The sequence below is a fragment of the Pseudorca crassidens genome, chromosome 3 (genome assembly GCF_039906515.1).
Source record: "Pseudorca crassidens isolate mPseCra1 chromosome 3, mPseCra1.hap1, whole genome shotgun sequence".
Lineage (NCBI taxonomy): Eukaryota > Metazoa > Chordata > Mammalia > Artiodactyla > Delphinidae > Pseudorca > Pseudorca crassidens.
This window is the reverse complement of record NC_090298.1, coordinates 13,915,552-13,941,128: the sequence shown is the minus strand read 5'-3', so window position 1 is coordinate 13,941,128 and position 25,577 is coordinate 13,915,552. Positions and strand designations below refer to the sequence as shown.

The following is a 25,577-nucleotide window of genomic DNA, read 5'->3' as shown; positions in this document are numbered from 1 at the left end:
TGGGCAACATCATCTAACACAAAGCCTTTTTTTTTTTTTCTTTTCGGCACGCGGGCCTCTCACTGTTGTGGCCTCTCCCGTTGCGGAGCACAGGCTCCGGACGCGCAGGCTCAGCGGCCATGGCTCACGGGCCCAGTCGCTCCGTGGCATGTGGGATCTTCCCGGACCGGGGCACGAACCCATGTCCCCTGCATCGGCAGGCGGACTCTCAACCACTGTGCCACCAGGGAAGCCCACACAAAGCCTATTTTATAATAAAGTGTTGAATAGCTCATGTAATGTATTGAATACTGTACTGACAGTGAAAAAGAGAATAGTGGTCTGGGTAGTGTTTACCCTCGTGATCATGTGGTTGACTGACAGCTGGCTCATTGCCACTAGCCAGCATCATGAGAGAGCATGGCACCGCATCATGCCAGTCTGGGAAAAATCAAAGTTCAACATTTGCATATCACTTTTACACCATCATAACGCTGGAAAGTCATAAGTCGGGGACTGCCTGGTACTTGGAGCAACCAGATGGTTCAGACTGAACGAGCTGGAACATCTCTGTCCTTCATCAACATCTCATGTTTAGGTCTTTTTTCTTTGGCCCTCCACTTAATTTAGGCTGAGGTAGCATACACACTTAGTTTAAAAATATTCGTTGGACTTCCCTGGTGGTGCATTGGTTAAGAATCCACCTGGCAATGCAGGTGACACGGGTTTGAGTCCTGGTCCGGGAAGATCTCACATGCTGCAGAGCAACTAAGCCTGCAAGCCACAACTACTGAGCCTGTGCTCTAGAGCCCACGAGCCACAACTACTGAAGCCTGCCTAGGGTCCGTGCTCTGCAACAGGAGAAGCAACAAGAGAAGCCACTGCAATGAGAAGCCCGTGCACCGCAACGAAGAGTAGCCCGCGCTCGCCGCAACTAAAGAAAGCCCACATGCAGCAATGAAGACCCAATGCAGCCAAAAATAAATAAATAAAATTAAAAAAAAATTCGTCTACTCGGAAGATATTTAAAAAGACACATGCACACACAAAAACAATCTGTTGCAGCTCACATCACCTGAAGTATCTGAGAGCCAAATTCTTAGTGCTTTGTTCACGGTACCTGCTGTTGTACATGAATCATATCACTGCTCACTTCTAATAACAATGAAACATGAAAACTCACAATAAATGAAAAAAAGAATAACATTTCTACATTAGCCCACAATTTTAAAATGTACTCTGTTTAACTTTAGTTACCTAAAATGGAACAGGAAGTTTTGTATGTGTGTGTGTTTTGTTTTTTCCCCAAATTGATTCACCCATCAATTGTAATAATCGGAATTGGCTTTTCCTTGACAGTGTGGGAGAGACCGTAATATTTATTTGTTTTTTTCCAGAGAGCTCATGGATAGCTTTTGCAAATCTTGGGAAATGAGCCAGTTTTGTCTAGACAAGACAAGAAAACACATAGATTTCCATGAAAAGGCTTGCAATCCATAATTTTCCACTTCAAGTTGTACTTTATATGGCTGCCTTAATTGCTTTCTACCTTCAATTGTCAGGTAATGCTTTTGCCTTATTTCTCCATGAATAGTTACGAAATTCCAACGTTTGCATCTTTCAAAGTGCAATAGATGGTATAGTATTGAATTTAGATTTTGGTAAAGAGAAACATAAATTTTCAGTTCATAGCAGAAAATAGGCCCTACAGGGAGAAATAGTCTAGCTCACACATTCAGCTCTCAAGTGAGAAAAAACAGAAATCACCAGTAAACTTATGAACATGTAAAATATCAATAATTAATTAGAATTGTTTCCAAAGCAAAGCAAGTTCCTGAATTTCCTTAACCATTTGAAAATATGATCCGCCATTGTTTAAATTCTTTACAATTTCTTTTAATATAAAAAATGTATAAAGCATTATTATATATAAGACCCTGTTCTAAGTACTATACAAATATTGACTCAAATACAATGTTCCTATTATCATTTTTTTAGTGCTTGGGAAAACCAATGACCCAATGATATAGAGAAATATTTTATTCTCTCCATACTATCAAATAGAGAAGGGACCAATAAAGGAACTTCACACATTTAAATATTGTTTTATTTACCTACTGAGGGTCTCTTTGCAGCCTGGTGGGTGGATGGATACCTTAAGGTGACCTAGGATACACTTGCATGGCGAGTTCCTGCTGTAGCCCAAGTTCATAATCTCTGCTTGAAAAAGTGGGCATAGAGGGAAACTACCTCAAGAAAATAAAAGCCATATGTGACAAACTCACAGCCAACATCAATCTCAATGGTGAAAAACTGGAAGCATTTCTTCTAAGATCAGGAACAAGACAAGGGTACCCACTCTCACCACTATTATTCACTATTATTATTATAGTTTTGGGAGTTTTAGCCATGGCAATCAGAGAAGAAAAGGCAATAAAAGGAATTCAAATTGGAAAAGAAGAAGTAAAGCTGTCACTGTTTGAAGATGACATGATACTATACAGAGAAAATCCTAAAGATGCCACCAGAAAACTACTAGAGCAAATCAGTGAATTTGGTAAAGCTGCAGGATACAAAATTAATGCACAGAAATCTCTTGCACTCCTATACACTAACAACAAAAAATCAGAAAGAGAAATTAAGGAAACACTCCCATTCACCATTGCAACAAAAAGAATAAAATACCTAGGAATAAACCTACCTAAGGAGGCAAAAGACCTATATGCAGAAAACTATAAGACACTGATGAAAGAAATCAAAGACAATACAAACAGATGGAAAGATATACCATGTTCTTGGATTGGAAGAATCAACATTGTGAAAACGACTATACTCCCCAAAGCAGTCTACAGATTCAATGCAATCCCTATCAAATTACCAATGGCATTTTTCACAGAACTAGAACAAAATTTTTTACAATTTGTATGGAAACACAAAAGACCCCGAATAGCCAAAGCAATCTTGAGAAAGAAAAACAGAGCTGAAGGAATCAGGCTCCCTGACTTCAGACTATACTATAAAGCTACAGTAATCAAAACAATATGGTATTGGCACAAAAACAGAAATAAGATCAATGGAACAGGATAGAAAGCCCAGAGATAAACCCTCACACATATGGTCACCTTATCTTTGACAAATGAGGCAAGAATATATAATGGAGAAAAGATAGCCTCTTCAATAAGTGGTGCTGGGAAAATTGGACAGCTACATGAAAAAGAATGAAATTAGAACACTTCCTTACACCATACCCAAAAATAAACTCAAAATGGATTCAAGACCTAAATGTAAGGCCAGACACTGTAAAACTCTTAGAGGAAAACATAGGCAGAACACTATGACATAAATCACAGCAAGATCCTTTTTGATCCACCTCCTAGAGGAATGGAAATAAAAAAAAAAATGAACAAATGGGACCTAATGAAACTTAAAAGCTTCTGCACAGCAAAGGAAGCCATAAACAAGACGAAAAGACAACACTCAGAATGGGAGAAAATATTTGCAAACAAAGCAACTGACAAAGGACTAATCTCCAAAATTTGCAAGCAGCTCATGCAGCTCAGTATCAAAAAAGCAAACAACCCAATCCAAAAATGGGCAGAATGGGACTTCCCTGATGGTGCAGTGGTTAAGAACCCGCCTGACAATGCAGGGGACACGGGTTGGAGCCCTGGTCCGGGAAGACCCCACATGCTGCTGAGCAACTAAGCCCATGTGCCATGACTACTGAGCCTGTGCTCTAGAGCCCACAAGCCACAACTACTGAAGCCCGTGCGCCTAGAGCCCGTGCCGGCAATAAAGAGAAACCACCGCAATGAGAAGCCCGTGGACCGTCACGAAGAGTAGCCCCCGCTCGCTGCAGCTAGAGAAAGCCTGTGCGCAGCAAGGAAGACCCAACACAGCCATAAATAAATAATAAATTAATTAATTTAAGAAAAAAGGGTGGAAGACCTAAGTAGACACTTCTCCAAAGTAGACATCCAGATTGCCAACGAACACATGAAAAGATGCTCAACATCACTAATCATTAGAGAAATGCAAATCAAAACAACAATGAGGTATCACCTCACACCGGTCAGAATGGCCATCATTAAAAAATCTACAAACAATAAATGTTGGAGACGGTATGGAGAAAAGGGAACCCTCCTGCACTGTTGGTGGGAATGTAAATTGATACAGCCACCATGGAGAACAGTATGGAGGTTCCTTAAAAAAACAAAACTACCATATGACCCAGCAATCTCACTACTGGGCATATACCCTGAGAAAACCATAATTCAAAAAGATACATGTACCACAATGTTCATTGCAGCACTATTTACAATTGTCAGGACTTATTTGGAAGCAACCTAAATGTCCATCGACAGATGAATGGATAAATAAGATGTGGCACATATATACAATGGAATATTACTCAGTCATAAAAGGAACGAAATTGAGTTATTTGTAATGAGGTGGATGGACCTAGAGTCTGTCGTACAGAGTGAAGTAAGTCAGAAAGAGAAAAACAAATACCGGATGCTTACGCACATATATGGAATCTAAAAAAACGGTATTGATGAACCTAGTGGCAGGGTAGGAATAAAGATGCAGACGTAGAGAACGGACTTGAGGACACAGTGGAGTAAGGGGAAGCTGGGACGAAGTGAGAGAGTAGCATTGACATATATACACTAGCAAATGTAAAATGGATGGCTAGTGGGAAGCTGCTGCATAGCACAGGGAGATCAGCTTGGTGCTTTGTGACCATCTAGAGGGGTGGGATAGGGAGGGTGGGAGGGGAAGCTCAAGAGGGAGGGGATATGGGGATATATGTATATATGTAGCTGATTCACTTTATTATGCAGCAGAGACTAACACAACATTGTAAAGCAATTATACTCCAATAAAGATATATATATATATATATATATATAAATCTCTGCTTGAGAGCCTCCAGGGCCTCCCTACAAGGTAGGGTTATTTCAAGGAATAGACCCAATACTCAGTAGCACAAAGACGGGCTTTTCAATGGGCCCCTGGATTTTGGGGGCAGTACTGTACATGGCTGGCTCACATGGGCCCAATTCTGGACTACATTATTAATTCATGCTTGTTTTAGGAAGTCCTCATTTTAAAAGGAAATTAATAACAACCTTAAGGAAATTCGGCTGCAGCATAGAATTCAAGCAAACTGAAATACTTCTGGGAAATCCTTCCACACCAACTGCATATTTTTCTGTAGAATTAGGACCTTTTATCAACTTTCCAATTCACCCATATTCCAACCAGTCCATAATTTCTGGGTCATTTTTCTCTTTAGAAAGATATCTAGAAGTGTATACTTATTGAGTATATCTCTTAGCAGCATTTGGGTGACGATTGAAAAAATAAATCTAAACGTAAGTTCCTAATTATAACATGCGGTTCAGCATAATCAGCGCTGAAAGCTCCCGCTTAATCCTGAGATCATTAAAACAAAAATGCTTGGGGTCAGGGCTGGGAACCAGGAGGGGAGGATGTATACATTTGATACGTCGGAGATGATCTCTATTTACAATAGCTTTTTTGGACAACGTGTTCCTTTATTTCTCTTTTAACCAAAATTCAAGATTTAGTCATAGCAAACAAAATGGTAGATTCTGGTTCAACATGTATAATATATGGATATTTCGTATTCTAGGATGTTTCATATTTAGTAGGAAACTTCTAGTTTCCCCAGGAGGCCATGGTTTGACCTTGGAACATGGGTCAGGGTGTAGGTGGTGGCCCATGAGTAGACTGGGAGGTAACTCAGGATTTACCCCCTCTCTCCTGCCCCTGCATTTTTCCCTTTGCCTCCCCTAACCCAAGATATCCAGATGGTTCTCGTGGGTGGACCACTCTGCTTACTTTCATTACTTTAGATCTGAACTTAAAATACTTTATTTTTTACCAGCAAATGGTAACACTTTGACATTTGCCAGGCTGGTGGCTTGGGTTTTCCTCAAGATTTGTTGCTGTTACACTTATTCACTTGGTTTTAAAATCTCTCTCTATTAAATTAATAGGAGCAAAGATTACTTCCAAAGATGATAAAAACATCTTCAGATTTATGCTTCAGAGGTTGAGCAGATAGAAGCCTTGAGGTAGGAATTGTTTCGGCTCATTCAGAGTGAACACCCTTAAAAAAATTCCTCATTCTGGGTCAGATGGTGTGCAGGTTGGCCTCTAAGCATTAAGTTAGTACTTTTTGGTTAAGGAGAAGATCAAATCTCTTAAAACAGTTCAAAACCAGAAAATAAGTTGAAAATGGCAGCTTAATTTTAGATTTTAAGAAATTTCAATGTTTTATTGTTTAAGAGTTAACTTCAGGTTATTCTGAATAACAAAAAAATTCACGGTTGAAAGCTAAAAGATTGGCTCCATGGATCAAGAAAATAAAAAGATGATTTTTGCATTTTGCAAAATGGTCCATTTGGTTCTTCTAGCCATGTCAAGAACCTTATGAAACAGTACAGTTAAATATTCAGTGATTGACTATTATAATACTTAATTACATCACAGAATGGCACAAGCCACAAAGAAATGGTCAGGTATTTGTACTTTTAATAATCATCTTTGGCCAGTCATGTAATGTAAAGGACACACTTTTCTTCATTATAAAAAAAATAACCTACATAAATACAGTCAAACAGTTATGAAACAGAGATTTCATTTTCTTAGGGAAACATTTAGGACCAAGATTAATGTGCAAGATATCAAGTGTGTGGTTTGTTATTAACATAATTCTTTCTTTTTTTGTATCTTACAGACCTGGAACTCATTTTGAGCTTTGAACAGAGCTGTCCTTTATCCCTGGAAATAGTTTTTCTTCTTATGATTTGAATTCTGTAACGATCACAATAAAATTAGGAGTAACCCATCACAACCATAATTTATCGAATACTTAATCATTGCAAAGAACCTCTGTTTTTGCCACAAAAGCCACAAAGCGTTTATAATTTACCCCTCTTTAGAGTTTGGCATTGTTACCTACTCAAAATAGGGAACAAAGAGCATTGTGTACTCACATCAGGGTTATGAGTTTTGTATGTTTTCGTTGTAAATAAGTACACAAAATGTCAGAAAGGGTCCGTTGCAATTTACATTCGACTAAACAGATAACCTAGTATGAACAAATCTGGCTCAAAACTTAGAAGTCTATCAAAATACAAGAATACATCTTTAAATTAGAGTAAATAATTTTTTACTTTAAATAATGCTTGAAGTAGTCCTATGACTTTAGTGATAAAAATTATAAACACAATAGAAAGCTGTACCTATGAAGATTCAGAGATAATAATATATTGTACCATGAAATGTAGCAACTACCATGGGATGTTCTAAGGGTGCTGTATTTCACAATGTCAACCTTAAGCTTAGGTCCCTAAAATAACCATTATTTCTCCAATTCTTTCCTTCTCTTTCCAGGGGCTATAAAAATGTAGTTTCCAAAAGTTACATAAAGAGAAAGTCAGTGTCCAAGGTTTCGATCCCTAGATTGTGAAAGCGTGGACGACAATACAAGTATTGATATATATTCTATTGCCCCATGTGCTAGACTTTTTTGAAATGAATTAGTGGCACTCTGACCTCTAATCTGTTTTGAAAATTTTGAGTTGCATGAGAAATAGAAAAAAACAAAACAAAACATTAAGGCAGTTACTACGTTGCAAAGTTGTATAATCTCCTTTAAAGGAGATTCCACAAAAATATCTCTTCATGGTTCTATCTTTCAAAATTGAGAACTAAAACCATGTTTAAAAAAAAAAGTCAAATGTCTGAATAAATTCTGGGTTTTCCTACTTCCTCCCTATTTTTGCACAAAGAAAGGAAAAATTGTTGCTGGTGAAAAAGAGTTTGTTTTCATGTGCATGCAGAGACCAGAGGCCATAAAAAGATAAAGCTACGGCAACTAAGAAGGTGTTTATCTTTCTGGAGAGAAGTGTGACAATACCAAAGGGTGAGGAGAGCCTTCATCAGATTTCGTGATGTTTACATCTAAACCCCCTCCTCCCAACTCCTGTATTTAATAGTCTGCACCCAGTGGGCACAATACTGGAAAGGGCATGGTAAGGGATGGGAATTGACCTCTAGATAGGCACCATTTGTCAGAATCCTTCAACTAAAGAACTGAGAGTCCGATCTTTTAAGAAACTTTTCCTTTCCTAGGTGGGTCCCATTTTCCACTCTTTTATTTCTGAAATGTTGCACATGGAGTTTAATATATCCTTTTAAATGGACTTTTCTCCTCAGTGTACTCATTTGGCTTGCCTGGCCTTCAACCTGCTGAATTTTCTGCAAGTAGCACAGAGGTCATCAGCATGGTGACTGCTGTCTTCCTCTCCCAGCCCTTTTGTGGAAATGCCCTTGACCTAGACATTTGGCAGGCAAGTTACCAGCCAGTCCTTCAGGGCTTGCTCTGATCTGCTTGCCTAGACCTACCACTTGAAAATGTCACCATCAATATCATCGCACTTCTGTTGAGAGCCTACACCGTGCTCACCAGAGATCAGAGAGGCAGGAACTGAACTGGCCTGGAAGGACTGACAGTGACAACATGGTGTTGGATTTCTGAGGACAGCTCCGTGACTTCTCTCAGTCTAGGGGACTTGGTGAAAGAATTGTACTGAGCCGCTGACTCTTGAGCTGTACAAGCCAACTGGAGACCTATGTGGGACCCCACAAAGAAAGCTAGCAAGTTCTCTCCTAAAGAGTAAGCCCTCCACTCAATCATGGGCAAACTGTGAATACCAGCATTACTACTTAAGCCAAAGTACCTCTCATACGGGGAACTGACCAGCTTCCTCAAGTCATCTGGACACTTTTTTCTTTTAATCAAAGCACTGAATTCTTCCTTGTATATTGTTCAGTTGTCTTCAATCAACATAATGGCTGCAAAGAGCGAAAATGTGCTGGCTCAAAACATTCGACCATTTAGATAATCATAATTGTGTAAACAGAGATGCAAAGTTGGGCACTTTGTGCTATGAGGATGTTAAGAGTTCCAGGACTTCGCATACTGGGGCATCTGTGCCTTCTAAGGAAAACAAACTGATAACGCCACAACTTTAAACATTCTGTCTCATCTTAAATATTAAACATATGCTGTAAGGGGAAAAAAAGCACAGCCATGTGAAAGCAAGACAACCAATATAAAACTGTCACTGCGTACTCTACGGTCACAAAGAGAAGGCCAGGAGCGACAAGATGAGAGGCAGCTGCATGGACATTCCCCATTTGGAAGACTGGACAGGAAAAGAGAAGCAGGGTTACTGGGAGTAGAAGGCTTTTGGGTCCTAATGAAGTGCAGGTTTCTGGTCATCCTATAATCACATTCCCTTTGACAGTCTGCACAAAGCAAGTTAACTGTTGAAGAATGCAGTTAAATTCCCTTCACACATGCGTTCTAAAATGAACGATATTAACCTGAAAAAATAAACCTGTACAATATAGAGCAAGACATGGCCATCACACCTGCCTAAAAGTCATTAAGAATGCAAAGCCAGCCCATCATCAGATGAATGGATAAAGAAGATGTGGCGTATATATACAATGGAATATTACTCAGCCATAAAAAGAAACGAAACTGAGTTATTTGTAGTGAGGTGGATGGACCTAGAGTCTGTCATACAGAGTGAAGTCAGTCAGAAAGAGAAAAATAAATACTGTATGCTAACACATATATATGGAATTTAAGAAGAAAAAAAAATGTCATGAAGAACCTAGGGGTAAGACAGGAATAAAGACACAGACCTACTGGAGAACGGACCTGAGGATGTGGGGAGGGGGAAGGGTGAGCTGTGACAGGGCGAGAGAGAGTCATGGGCATATACACACTAACAAACGTAAGGTAGATAGCTAGTGGGAAGCTGCCACATGGCACAGGGATATTGGCTCAGTGCTTTGTGACCGCCTGGAGGGGTGGGATAGGGAGGGTGGGAGGGAGGGAGACGCAAGAGGGAAGAGATATGGGAACATATGTATATGTATAACTGATTCACTTTGTTATAAAGCAGAAACTAACACACCATTGTAAAGCAATTATACCCCAATAAAGATGTTAAAAAAAAAAAAAAAGAATGCAAAGCCAATCATTCACGTTCATGGCTGAGTATTTAGTACACTGTGCTGAGTATGATTAAAAAATCCTTCTAGGGCTTCCCTGGGGGCGCAGTGGTTGAGAGTCCGCCTGACCATGCAGGGGACACGGGTTCGTGCCCCGGTCCGGGAAGATCCCACATGCCGCGGAGTGGCTGCGCCCGTGAGCCATGGCCGCTGAGCCTGCGCGTCTGGAGCCTGTGCTCCGCAGCGGGAGAGGCCACAACAGTGAGAGGCCCGCGTACCGCAAAAAAAATAAACAAAAATAAAATAAGAGACAAAGTGCTCGTAGAGTCCACATGGTCCTACGTTTTCTGCCCCTACTTACCTCAGTGACTCAGTTTCCTACAATGTTTCCATTTGCTCACTGAGATCATGTCCTGGAGCCCCTTCCTGTTTCTAGGGTGTGTCAAGCACACCTCCCCCTCCTCAGGACCTTCCTGCTCATCGTGAGGCAGGAGATAGATGGGCCCCAGGCTAAACAGCTAGAGTCTGTCCACTGTGGACAGATACTCCAAGCTGAAGAGGAGAAGAGCTGAGCAACTGCCCAGATAAGAGACCACATATTTCTCATTCTCGAGGTCAAGGAGACCTTCCCGTCTATACATGCACAGAAAAGCTCCTTGGAGGTCAAAAGGGGAGTGATGTCAACCTACCCATAGGCCTCTTTGCTGGAATCCATCTTGGCTAAGAGATGTGCACGCACACATGGGAGGATCCTGAGATATACCAAACACAGACTCAGAACCAGGCAAAGCAAGATGAATGGTCACAGGAAACCCGGAAGAAATGCCCCATATAGGTGATTTAAACTACCACGAGGGTGCGACTCTCTCCCTGAGCCCGCCCGTGTGTCTATGCACGTGTGTGTCTATCCACGCGTACTCTCTCTCGTCCTAATAAACAGTATCCTTGTTTCACTGCTTTCCGTTTCTCTGTGGAAATGCACTTTCTGCAAAGCTGTATGGGCCAGGGCCTTGTCACTGGCCACTGGTCTAGTGTCTAGGATTCAGCGCTCTCACTGCTGCAGCCTGACTTCAATCTCTGGCCAGGGAACCAAAATCCTGCTTCAAGCCGCTGCAGGCTGAGGCCACCCGGGATCCGTTGGAGTGCTGTCCCCAGAACGTGGGATAGCTCACACCATCTGCCCCCTTCCCTTGGTGCTTTCCCTGAGCTCTGCTCCTTGGGCGGCAGGGGCCTGGCCTCTATGCATCGCTTTACCAGGCTCCTTGTTCTGTGGGACGTAGGAAGGGGCGGGGAGAGTCAGTCTTCCACACCCCTCTGTCCCCTTCCTGCTGGGGGCGTGGGCAGTGGCTGCGTTCCTTCCCCTCCAGCCCCCTCTGCTGACAAGCAGCCCCTCTCCCTTGGCTACGGTTCTTGACAAGTTCCAATATCACCACGCCTTTCCTCTGCCCCTTCAGGACTGTGCGTGGTAACGGCTTCCCTCTGTAGCTAGTCCCTGGGTACTCACCATCCCTTCCCCTTAATCCTACCTGTATCTGTGTAAATAGTATTTTTATTCAACTCCCTCAATTACTCCTTGTGCCATCTGTCGCTGCTCATAGCTTACCTCCTGGGTGAAGTCTTCCACAAGAAGCTCTTTAAAACATAAGTCAGGGGCTTCCCTGGTGGCACAGTGGTTAAGAATCTGCCTGCCAGGGCTTCCCTGGTGGCGCAGTGGTTGAGAGTCCACCTGCCAATGCAGGGGACACGGGTTCGAGCCCTGATCCAGGAAGATCCCACATGCCGCGGAGCAGTTGGACCCGTGCACCACAACTACTGAGCCCGCGTGCCACAGCTACTGAAGCCCGCACGCCTGGAGCCCGTGCTCTGCACCAAGAGAGGCCACCACAGTGAGAAGCCTGCACACTGCAACGAGGAGTGGCCCCCGCTCGCTGCAACTAGAGAAAGACCGCATGCAGCAATGAAGACCCAACACAGCCAAAAATAAATAATAAATTAAAAAAAAAAAGAATCTGCCTGCCAATGCAGGGGACATGGGTTCGAGCCCTGGTCTGGGAAGATCCCACATGCCGTGGAGCAGCTAAGCCTGTACACCACAACTACTGAGGCTGCATGCCACAACTACTGAAGCCCGCGCGCCTAAAGCCTGTGCTCGGCAACAAGAGAAGCCACTGCAGTGAGAAGCCCACGCACCGCAACGAAGAGTAGCCTCTGCTCGCTGCAACTAGAGAAAGCCTGCGCGCAGCAACAAAGACCCAACGCAGCCATAAATAAATAAATTAAAAAACCAAAAACCAAAAACATAAGTCACACTTTATCTCCATGGTACTTACTACCACCTCATATATAATACATTAATTTTTAAAAATTGTGTGCCTCCCTGTATAGATTGTAAGCTCAAATGACTTTGTGTTTGGTTTCCTGATGTGTCTCCAGCTTGCACAAAATATGTGGTTAATAAATACTTGTTTCCTAATTCTAAAATATAGGAAATTATATTTGGGATTTCTTTTTCCTTCCAAGATTTTAAATGGTAAAGGCAGTGACTTAATGTCAACAGAAACCACTCTGCTCTGGAGAATAGAACTTAAGGAGAGGATGGAATATAAAAATCACAGGAAATCTACTGACCCTAGGTTAGGCTTACAGTAAAAGTAATTAGTATATCCCTGACCTGAGCAAGAACTTGAAGACCCTTAAGAGTCTACTTCCCTACCCTCCTGCACTGCTGGTGCGAATGTAAATTGATACAGCCACTATGGAGAACAGTATGGAGGTTCCTTCAAAAACTAAAAATAGAACTACCATGTGACCCAGCAATCCCACTACTGGGCATATACCCTGAGAAAACCATAATTCAAAAAGACACATGCACCCCAATGTTCATTGCAGCTCTATTTACAATAGCCAGGTCATGGAAGCCACCTAAGTGTCCATTGACAGATGAATAAAGAAGATGTGGCACATATATACAATGGAATATTACTCAGCCGTAAAAAGCAATGAAATTGAGCTATTTGTAATGAGGTGGATGGACCTAGAGTCTGTCATACAGAGTGAAGTAAGTCAGAAAGAGAAAATACCCTACGCTAATGCACATATATGGAATCTAAAAAAATGGTACTGATAAGCCTAGTGGCAGGGCAGGAAAAAAGACTCAGACGTAGAGAACAGACTTGACATGGAGGGACGGGGAAACTGGGATGAAGTGAGAGAGTGGTGTGGACATATATACACTACCAAATGTAAAACAGAGAGCTAGTGGGAAGCAGCCACATAGCACAGGGAGATCAGCTCGGTGCTTTGTGACCACCTAGAGGGGTGGGATAGGGAGGATGGGAGGGAGATGCAAGATGGAGGAGATATGGGGATATATGTATATGTATAGCTTATTCACTTTGCTATACAACAGAAACTAACACACCACTGTAAAGCAATTATACTCCAATAAAGTTATATATATAAAAAAACGATTCTACTTCCCTGACATATGTGAGGGCATACGGTAGAATTAGGAAGTGATGAATTAGGCAGTGTTAATGTTACCTTTTTTTTTTTTTTTTTTTTTTTTTGCCGTACATGGGCCTCTCACTGCTGTGGCCTCTCCCGTTGCGGAGCACAGGCTCTGGACACGCAGGCTCAGCGGCCATGGCTCACGGCACGAACCCGTGCCCCCTGCCTCGGCAGGCAGACTCTCAACCACTGTGCCACCAGGGAAACCCTAATGTTACCTTTTAAAACTATTTCCACTTAGAGGCTTCCCTGGTGGTGCAGTGGTGAGGAATCCGCCTGCCAATGCAGGGGACACAGGTTCAAGCCCTGGTCCGGGAAGATCCCACATGCCGTGGAGCAACTAAGCCCATGAGCCACAACTACTGAGACTGCGCTCTAGAGCCCGTGAGCCACAACTACTGAAGCTCATGCGCCTAGAGCCCGTGCTCTGCAACAAGAGAAGCCACCGCAATGAGAAGCCCATGCACCCCAATTAAGAGTAGCCCCCGCTTGCCACAACTAGAGAAAGCCGCGTGCAGCAACAAAGACCCAATGCAGCCAAAAAGAAATAATAAATAAATAAATAAATAAATACTACTTCAACTTAGTTGAAGAATCCAAATGCTACTAAATTATAGCAACAACAGTACAACAATACCAGAAGAGAAGTGTAAATGATGTGGCGAAAATACTAAGAATAAGCTGGCTAACATTAAGCTTGAATTCTCTCTGCACAGATGATAGATTTTAGCATTTTTTTTAGATTCTTCTAATTGTGTAGATTATTCTGCTTAGTATATCATTATTCAAGTAATTTTAATTCATCTAAAATATCACCAAATTGATCACCAGAAATTAGTTAATAAACTAATCTTGATCTCCTTCTGGATTTGTTTCTAGTATATAGAGTTCACATATTGAAAAGTAAGGCTAGAAAATCAAACTTCTTGTTGGAGTCTACTATTGATTTCTATTTTCAGACCGTCTTTAGAGGATACCAAGGTTGAGTTCTGTCAGTGTTCTGCTCTTTACTTGAAAAGAGAGCATGAAGCTTGCTATTCCCAAGAATTTTTGTCCTTTATAAAGTCAGCACTACGAGAAACATATCTCAGGTTACGAACGGTCCACTGCTTCCCACCTTGCTTCTTAAATTGGCCTGGGTTATGGCACCTGGCTGATTTTTTGTTTGTTGTTTGATTTCACAAGTCTTTGCCCTTTTTTTATTTGGGACTGGCTGCTGAATAATCACATGTTTGTGGAAGGAAAGGATAAATGGACCCTAGAGATAGAAATGCTCCAAGCACAGAGCCCCATACTTGCAGACACTCGAAGTGTTCAGTTTAGTGTACTGATTCTCAGCCTTTGCTGAAATTACATGAGGATTTTTAAAGCAGCACTGATGCCTGGATCCAACCTCCTGAGATGATGATTTAATTAGTATGGGGTACATCATGGGCACTGGAGGTTTTCAAAGCTTCTGTGTGTTCTAATATGGGAGAGAGTTGGAGGACCACTGATTTAGGGAAAATGAATGCCACTGGCGTATCTTTAATGCAAGTTTCACCTGATTCTAGTCACATTAGCTTCTGCTGCTTTAACTCTAAAAACACCGTAGGTGCCCCTGCGTTCCCTCGCTTTGGTTCATTAGGAAAAATCTCTGTTGCTCACTGTTTTTCTAAGAAACATGAGCTTTTGCTTTTCGGTGAGGAAGTTCATCAGAAGCCATGTGCAAGCTTCCTGATAAATCACACGAGGAGGGATCTTATCTTCATCTTAGGTAGGGCTGTTTGGGGGAACATCAAGAAGGAAGGATGCTGCTCCTTGAAGAGAAGAAGAAACTCTCGGCTTGTTAATCTGCAACCACTGAATCCCAAAGTGGAGTGTTTTCATTGGCTTGTATCCGGCTGTTAGTAAATTTCACAGTGCTTAATACCATCCATTTTCTCTGGGAGGGCATTAATATCCTCTTTCCCCACGTTTCTTTTCTGCTTGTTTGTCCCACTGGCTTTGTCATGGATATCCAAGATACAGAGGGACCAGGCATAAACAAAGAAGAAACTAAATGGGGAAAGGAGCTTTAGCATTGCCTGAACACTGCTATAGGCTTTAGGAAGGTAAAGACCAAATCTGCCATTTTTCATGAAATGGAAATGTGCACACAGGTGGCAGAATGGAGTCAGGCGCAGAAGGTTATTATTTGTCTTGGACTTCATCTCCTTATAAGATTCTTTTCCAAAACTGACCAAGTGATTCTCTTAAGAACTTAATAGCTTTAACAGTCTAAATGTCCATCGACAGAGGAGTGGATAAAGAAGATGTGGTACATATGTATAATGGAATATTACTCAGCCATAAAAAAGAACGAAATAATGCCACTTGCAGCAACATGGATGGACCTAGAGATAGTCATACTGAGTGAACTAAGTCAAACAGAGAAAGACAAGTATCATATGATATCACTTATATGTGAAATCCAGAAAAAAGGGTACAAATGAACTTATTTACAAAACAGAAATAGAGTCACAGATGTAGAAAACAAACTTATGGTTACCAGGCGGGAAAGGGAGGAGGGATAAATTGGGAGATTGGGATTGACATATACACACTACTATGTATAAAATAGAAAACTAATAAGGACCTACTGTATAGCACAGGGAACTCTACTCAATACTCTGTAATGACCTATATGGGAAAGAATCTAAGAAAGAGTGGATAGGACTTCCCGGGTGGCGCAGTGGTTAAAGAATCCGCCTGCCAATGAAGGTTTGAGCCCTGGTCCAGGAAGATCCCATATGCCACGGAGCAACTAAGCCCGTGTGCCACAACTACTGAGCCCACTCACCATAACTACTGAAGCCTGTGCGCATAGAGCCCGTGCTCCGCAACAAGAGAAGCCATCGCAATGAGAAGCCCGCGCACAACAACGAAGAGTAGCCACCCCCCCACCGCAACTAGAGAAAGCCCGGGCGCAGCAACAAAGACCCAACGCAGCCAAAAATAAAATAAATAAATTTTTTAAAAAAAGAGTCGATATATGTATATGTATAACTGATTCATTTTGCTATACACCTGAAACTAATACACTGTAAATCAACTATACTCCAATAAAAATTAAAAAAAAGAACTTAATAGCTTTAAAATGTCACCACACAAAGATAAAAATCATGGGGGAAAAATTCAGTGGCTTCTGGAAGGCATTTGTATTATCATTTTATGTGGAATTTTCAGGGGGGTCACAAGAACCACTTCATCAAGTAAATTAAGAGCTCTTAAGTTCCTGGATGATCATGCAAGATAACTTAGTTTTAGTTGCTAGGGATGCACTTTACAAAATCTCCTTACATTGGCCTCTCAGGTTGTCCGCCCATGGGATTTTCACTGAGGAAAAGAGATCAGGGACCTCTAGAGCCTTTGGCACTGTTACGATGTCAAACGTAAAGAGGCTCAACCCTAGAGCTGGTGTCCAAGGGCTTGGAAGGGCAGGTGGATGGTGAGTGGGAGAACATGGGGGCACTGGGAGACAAAGAATTCCGGAATGAGTTAACTCTGGCATTTTAACATTGGTATTTCCTCCTCTTTCCATTGAAGAAGCACCTATGTATTTAAAATAGTTTCACAGACACTAACACATAGTTACTCCTCTTGCGTTTACCAAAATAACCATACGCGATACTTTCTAACTCCCACAAAAGAGCTATTGCATGCATGAAACCGTCATGGGTGGCAGTTAATGCCATAATGTGTGTTTAGTGAGCTTATTAGCTCACTCTCTTCAGGGACAACCCTAAACAAAGCCTAGAAGTACACATGGTCAATATTTATATTCGCTAGACACATTGGGATGGTTTGGAGCCTTTTCCAACAACAGCTGTGCAAATGGTTGATGCTGGGGTCCTTTCTCAGACTTAAATCTCCATTTAGCAATTCCTGCATACGTCCAAACACTGAAAATATTTTCGCCTTTGATATGTAGGAGAATCCAATTTGGTATTTAAATGTCAAGCCAAGAGGGATCACCCATTCCCCTGCCTTCCCTCCCACATGTGGCTTTGTTTCCCTCCCTCGCTCTCTTTCTCCTGTGACAATGCACACTGCCCTGACTTCCCCTTGAGAAATTCCCAGAGCTTGCTCTTCTGTGCTGTCATAAACATAAAGGGTGAAACACTGGCTGGAAATGTAAACTTGGATCAAACTTCCAAAACACAACAGAACAATTGGTGGTCTTGTCAGGTCCAGTCCTTTCATTGGACAAAACCATAGCCTTGACTAGGTTGTACTGTTTATAAGGCCCATCCCCACATATAAACGATTTTTTTAAATTATGGGAGAGCCACGTTTATAAACGCCATGAGTCTGTTTAGAAAAAGCAATTTATCTGTCTCTTGAATGGTTAAGCTTTTTCTCTTTCCTCTTTCCAGCTCCAATGCAAAACAAAGCACAGTGTGGCCTTTTAATTGAACAATGAACTTGTTCCATGCAAGAAAATCTTCACAACACTTTAAATCATTGTGGGGAGAGTGTAACTGTTAGATCAGCCATGTTGCTTTATGAACCACGACTCTTGGAAAATATGTGCTTTTGAGACTTTGGGTCACACAGGCACGTGTACACGCACACACAAAGGCAGACCCACATGCAGCTTCCAAAGTTTTGTCAGATTTTATTAGAAAAGGACCTTCTCCTTGGCTCTGCGTACACTATTGTACCCTGCTAATTAATGAAGTGGAAGATCCTTGGTTTATGGGGTGAAAAGCCTTCCTGGCAGGATGGCCATCCATAAACCAGCATAATAAAGGGGAATGTGGGGATTACTGAAATTTGCCTCCATTTAAAGACAGAATATAACTCGGGAGATGTACTAAGTCATATCCACTGAGATTGCTGTTTGGAGAAAAAAGAAAATAGCATACATCAGAGAAGCCTTTTGGAGACAAGGCTAATTAAGGCAGTGGCTAATAACTTTAGAAGTCCCTCTGCCCAGTTTTACCGCCACAGTGAGAAAGGAGCAAGGGAAATATACAAGGCCACCCACTGGGACACGGATCCTTTCCCCTGTGCGTGTTCTCATTGTAAAAATATGTATGCCTACATGCATATGCACACATAGGAACTCACGCATAAGTGCACACACAATCACACAGAGCTCACGATCACTTCCTGACAGTTCTTTCAGCTGATTCGAAGAAACAGAAAGGGGGACACAACATCCAGTCTGCATTTCGTACGGACTGTTCCAGCCCCGCTTCTCCTCCCGTTGCGGAGCACAGGCTCGGGACGCGCAGGCTCAGCGGCCATGGCTCACGGGCCCAGCCGCTCCGCGACATGTGGGATCTTCCCGGACCGGGGCACAAACCCGTGTCCCCTGCATCGGCAGGCGGACTCTCAACCCCTGCGCCACCAGGCAAGCCCCTCCCTTCTTCTTGCTCTCTTTCTGTAATTTACTCACACACATTTTAAACAAGAAAATGTCATTTTAAAAATGAGACTAAATGATAATAGGGATTGCTAACTTGCCCGGTTCTGGCTATACATACGGTCATAGAAACTGAATCAGGTCCTAGAAAGACAATGACTTAAAAATTTTTAATATTTTGGAGGGTAGTCATGGTGGGAACTTAGCCATTTCTTTGATCTTCCTCCTTTCATTTTGCAACCATTGAAGCGGAAATCAATCTTTGCTTGTGGTAGGTGCTCTCCGACATGGGTCTCAGTGATCTCCCTTGCTGGTATTTACTTCTGTGTGTCATCACCTCCCCTTGAGGGGGGACTGGACCTAGTTACACGCTTCTAAAAAATAAAATTTTTTAGATCAGGTTATAAAGGACTGTGACTTACCTGTCACTTGCCTTCTCTCTTCCTCTCTCTTTTACTTATTCTGATGAAGCCAGATGCCATGTGTGAGCTGCCCTAACGAGAGGCCCAGGTGGCAAGAAAATAAGGGAGGTCTCTAGCTAACAGCTGGTGAGGAACTGTAGCCCTCAGTTCTGCCAACAACCTGTAAGGGAGTGTGGAGTGGGGTGCTTCCCCAGCAAGACTTGGGACGGCCACAGGTGATACCCGATTGCAATTTATCTGTCTCTACGAAGTGCCAGAGGGCACAGCTAAGCTGTGCCTGATTCCTAACCCACAGACTCTGTGTAATAATAAATGGTGTTGTTCTTAGCCACCAAATTTGGGGTAATTTGTTACCCAGCAATAGGTAGCCAATACACCATTCTAAAAACATTCTCCATCATTAGCTGGTAGACTCTGAATATTTTTCAAAATGGTAAACATCCACAATTTATTAAAAGTTCCCTTCTACTTTTCTGGGGAGGGAGAATGTTTTATTTTGAATCCCACCACTCTTCCATTTCTAAAAGAATCTGTTAGGTTCACTGGAATTCAAACAGTAAAAAATGTTCCCAATAAAATAAGCCTGTTTTTACCTACTGAATTCCTTACTCAGAAAACTGTCTTTTCTCCACTAACATCTTGTATTTGATATTTTTAATTATCTACATTGAATTCATTTGTAAGTAAATTGTGTTTGTCCCTCTTAGCCCAGTTTTGTTTGTTCATTTCAGCATCAAAATAATAGATGATCAAGATAAATGCAGTTAGTTGGCTGCGTGATTACCATTAGTATTATTATTTTTTTGGTAAAAAACTGATTCTATAAGCATTTATTAGGTAGTTAACTATGCTTGAACCTGTACTATACATTTGGGCAGATAGTTTGATATTTATAAACAAATTATCTTTACATGAAATAGTTTCTCAAAAAAAGGTGAATTTTAGGATTTAATTAGATTTAAGGTCCCAGCTACATATTCTTGTCCTCTGCCACCACTGAAATATCATCTCCAGATGTTCAAGGAAACTGAATGACCAGCAGAAGTGGTAATTTGGTCAACATTGATCTAAGACTTAAGGGAATAGACCCAAGACCACATCTTGGACTTGCTGACAAAATCTTTCCAACAAAAAAGATGCTGGTCTCACCACCTGTAAAGTGGTGAGTGAGTTCACAATGCCCAACTGGGGGTTATAAAACCCTTTTCTTACAACACTTAAAATTGTTATGCATACAACTTGTTGTGATGAGAAACCAATGTGTGGGAAACCTTGTTTGGTGAATAATAGCTTTTCTGTACAGGGGTTTAGAAACCATTGAGTATCTCATGATGTATTTTCAATAAGAGTGGGGTAAATTGGTAGTACTTTCTCTTCTGGGAAAAACCAACCAAACAAACAAACAAAACAAAACAAAAAAGGAAACAAATGAAACCTTAAAACTGCCCTGTCAGGGATAAAGTGCTTGGGAATGTGTATTCTTCTGAATTTCCTGCTCTGTCACAATGCTCTTAGTCAGCATCTATAGCCAACACTAAAAATGTAGATAAAAATATCCTCATATTTCCTATCTTACGGCAAATGTTTGCGCTTTTACAGCCTAACATATGAATGATAAATATGGAAAGGGTAGTTTTAATTATATGGAAGAATTTTTCAACTGTTGTGAGTTGGCCGCCATCTTGAAGATGAGATAATTTATGGTAATGTGTCTGAGACTAAGAGAGAGAAGGCTAGGACTTAGCTTGATTTCTGAAAATGACTGGACTGACATGAGAAAATACACTTAGTTAATAATACATATTTTAATAAAATATGCTGTATCATTTTTTCTACATGAGTTTCAGAGACTGGAGCTCTATTTGGCTTCAGAAGAACTGCCTTGCCTGATGATTCCACACTTGAGTTATTTCTACTCTGCAAGCTCAGGCATTTCACCTCAGCTTAGCCTTAGGGTTTTGGCCAAGGAGAAGGAACCAGTTCTGTACCCATACAGCAAGCTTTTCTTCTAAGGGGAATCGACTGAGAAGAGACTGTGCTTATGCGTTAGAGGTCATCTGACTTCATTGCTAATATCCCCTTCCTGGGAGCATTAATGTATTTCCAGTTCTGTCTAGTGACTTCTGCCAGGTCTGAAATGTGGGTTTTATAGCAGTCTCGGTTGTTTATGAAGAATGGGGGTGCTGGTTTCATTCATGGTCCTGGAGAGCAGACATTTCCTAAGACCACACCTTAGACAAGTCAGATGCACATAGAAAGCTCTGCACTCTGACACCAGCCTAGATCAGGTCCTAAAAAAGCTCCTTGTGTGTCTCCCGGCCCGGACCCTTCAGGTGCTGGGATCCTTGTCTCTGATAGGTCATGACACCAGAAGCATTAGATGACCTGGAGTGAGTGCTTTCTGTCAGCCTCCTATGGGATCTTATGCTTAGTGGCTCCACTTTCTCTCTCTTTGACGCTGCAAAACACAGACATCCCAGGGATTTGAGTTTCAGCAAAGAGTTACCTGTAATTTGGTAGAGAGTGATACATGGTCACTGTAGAAAAGTGAAAGGATTTTAAAAAATGAACTTGCTCAAATCTGGAAACAACAGCAACAAATCCAGCAAAACAGTGAAATCATCTGTCTCGGGAGTCATTGTTTTTTAAAAATGGTTTTTAGCTTACTCAGAAGAATAGTGAATCTGACCAAAGAATCTGTGCTTTAAAGGCGACTTCTGACAGTAAAGAATACGATTAAGTTACCTCCGGGCTGCCATTATGTAGGGGCTTCCATGCAAGAAGGTAGTGTGGTTTGGTGGGTAAGAGGGAAATTTCTGGAAACAAAATGCTTGGGAAAGTTAATCTCTGTTGATTAGTTTTCTCACCTGCAGAGCGGGAACAGAAATAGTACCAGCCTCACAGGGTGGTAAAGCTTAAATGGGCATATAGTAGAGATAGGCAGAACGATATGATAAGTATTCAATATATGATTTTTATTATTAAATGAAAATATAAAACTTTCCCTGGCCTACGTGATTCAGAATTTATTTTACTAAGCATATATTACAAACCACATTATTTATATGGTAAGGCGTAGTGCTTCTCAAACTCCCTGTGTGAAGGGACCAGCTTTTTGTCTCCAATGTGTCCTTGACCAATACAAAATTAATAAAAATAAATTACTAGAAAAATAAAATAAAAATGGAATAAAGATACACAAAACTTAAGCCTAAACTGCTGTATAAAATATTTCTGAAAGCTTCGTTTCATTCCTGTGTCTCCTTGCCATCTGGTCATGCAATTCACAGATGGGTACGTGTCTGTAGACCCCACCTGGAGCAACACAGCGGTAGAAGACAGTAGCTTTTAGTTAGGACTGTAGTGCACGGGCACATTTTCCTGTGTTGGGCAATTCCCCTTCCTCTGAGGTGGCATGCCCACCCCGCTAACCACAGGCACTGAAAAAAAAACTTAGGGCCAGCTAGCTCATGACCTTGGCTTGACCATCAGATACAGTGACGTGGAATGGAAGTCAGGTATGAGAAGAAGCAGAGAGAACAGAGTCATTCCAGTAAACAGTGGAGAAAGCAACAGAGGCACACGCCACCTCCAATAATAACCAGGATTCTAGAAGCAGCCTGGGAGGGGTCTGTGCCCACGTGGGCGTGGTCCTTCACCAGGTCAGTATCCTGCCATGATTATGGCCCAACACCTTTGGAGGGGAGCTCCTGGGCCTCAATTTCAGACTCTCTTGGAAAGTTAACCTACTTGACATTATTTTAATGAGTTCTCTCTTAGCTGGTAGATTTGTATTGCTTGAAATTAAGAATCATTAGTAATTGATATGAATTTAAAAGACAAAAATCAAGAAGATGGGCTGTCCTGGCGTTTGGCATCTCATTGACTCTGGCCAACCTATGGCTGTCTACAAACACTCTGGTATTCCTATGTGTATTATTATCCCATTACTAACCCAGCTCTACTAACTTCTTTTCCGTCTTGCTCCCTACAGTACCATCATATGTGTAAAGACACTCCAGTTTAGTTCCAAAATCAAGCTGAAAATGGATGAACATTTTATACTACGTTCTGACAAGTTTAAGTGACATGGGCCAGTTGGCAGGCCGTATGTCACAGTTATGAAGGAAACTGGTCTCCCACGTTGTGCTTTTTTACACTGAGGGGAATTTATCCTGGAATTTATTCACGCTTTTGTGATCTTCAGCAAGAATTTAGCCCCGCAAAGCTGATTTCCCATGTAGGAGGCTGCTCTAGTGAAAGCCTCCTGCCATGTAATGGGTGACAGAGGCAGTTTCCTGCTCAGCCGACAAAGAAAGGTGCACAGTGGTGTGAGCTCACCGTGGGATGTGTGCCCTCCCCCTCATGCTACAGTGCCTGCAGGGGCTATCCAAGTGTCTTTTAGGAAAGTTTTAGATTTAGAAAATAAGGGGACTAGGCTTGAGGATTTCTTTCCCCTTCCAAACTCTGAGAACCTGGTTGCTGTCCTTCAAGTTTCTTCTGGCCGTTATAATACGATCTGAACTTACTGTTTGATCAGCTGGCACATTTTGTGTCAAAAGGCAAATATCATATGATATCGTTTATATCTGATAAAAAAGACACAAATGAACTTATTTACAAAACAGAAAATAAAAGGCATTTTGTCAAATTAGACCCTCGAATGTGGTGCATATATACAACGGAATATTACTCAGCCATAAAAAAGAAGGAAATAATGCCATGTGCAGCAACATGGATGGACCTAGAGATGATCATACTAAGTGAAGTAAGTCAGTCAGAGAAAGACAAATATCATATGGTATCGCTTACATGTGGAATCTAAAAAAAAAAAGATACAAATGAACTTATATACAAAACAGAAATGGACAGCCAGGCATAGAAAACAAACTTATGGTTACCAAAGGGGAAAGGGAGGTGGGGAGGGATAAATTAGGAGTTTGGATTAACATATACATACTACTGTATATAAAATAGATAATCAACTAGGACCTACTGTATAGAACAGGGAACTCTACTCAATATTTTTTTTTCCTTTTTTGCGGTACGTGGGCCTCTCACTGTTGTGGCCTCTCCCGTTGCGGAGCACAGGCTCCGGACGCGCAGGCTCAGCGGCCATGGCTCACGGGCCCAGCCGCTCCGCGGCATGTGGGATCTTCCCGGACCGGGGCATGAACCCGCGTCCCCTGCATCGGCAGGCGGACTCTCAACCACTGCGCCACCAGGGAAGCCCTCTACTCAATATTTTGTAATAACCTATTAGGGAAAAAGTCTGAAAAAGTATATATATAAATATGTATGACCAAATCACTGTGCTCTACATCTGAAACTGACAAAACGTTGTAAATAAACTGCATTTCAATAAAAAAATTAAGTAATGGGGAAAATAAACAGAATAATACAAAGTCAAAAAAATTTAAAAAAAAATTTCCTCATGTATGATCTCTGCAAGGAGGTAAAAGGATGAAAAAACCCAAACTACCTGAAATTACAAATCATGAAGATAGGGCTTTGCTGGTTGTATAGGTTCCCTATCACGGTGCAAATAATTATTGAGAAAAGAAACAATGAAATCATCACCTATTACTGGTGAATTAGTAGGGATCCACGTGCCTACTCACTTTGGTCTGAATGGCCAGATAGCTGACAGCAAGTTTGCTTGGGAATGAGAGAGTTCAGGGCAACAGCTTTTGACCTTGGCTACATATGAAAAGCACCCAAGGAGCTAGAAAAATGATCCATGTCTGGTCCTACTTCTAGAGAGTCTGATATTCCAGAGAGTCTCCAGCAGAAGATACCTGAAACGTAAAACTCCATCAATTTCTACACATGAACCTCAAGGTAGGAAACTTCCTTTACTTCTTAAAATAGTAAACTATTACCCTATGTCTGTTTTTGAAAACTTCTGCTTTATAGTCAAGCATATTTTTAGTCTAAATTCCACTTATTTCTGATAAATGGGAGCTTTTATTTCAGTTTCCTTAAAATAAATAATTACAAAATCAAACTCAGGTAACACTTCTTGGAAAACATTTTTCATGACGTGATGCGTCATGCTTTGCCAGAAGCAAACTCATTTATTAGTGTGGGACTCAGAACTCCATCCATAGGAGAGCGTTAATAATTAGTTTGGGAACATTCGAAACCTAAGTTCATCTGGTAAACTTTCATGTCAAAGAGCAGAGATTTTAAGTATTTAATATCTCTGT

The 25,577-nt window shown here is 41.5% G+C and overlaps 1 protein-coding gene across 5 annotated transcripts in view; it reads right to left on the bottom strand.

Annotated features, from left to right (window-relative positions):
* Positions 1–25,577, bottom strand: part of FBXL7 (F-box and leucine rich repeat protein 7) — a 419,768-nt gene that overhangs the window by 22,531 nt on the left and 371,660 nt on the right. The window lies entirely within an intron of this gene.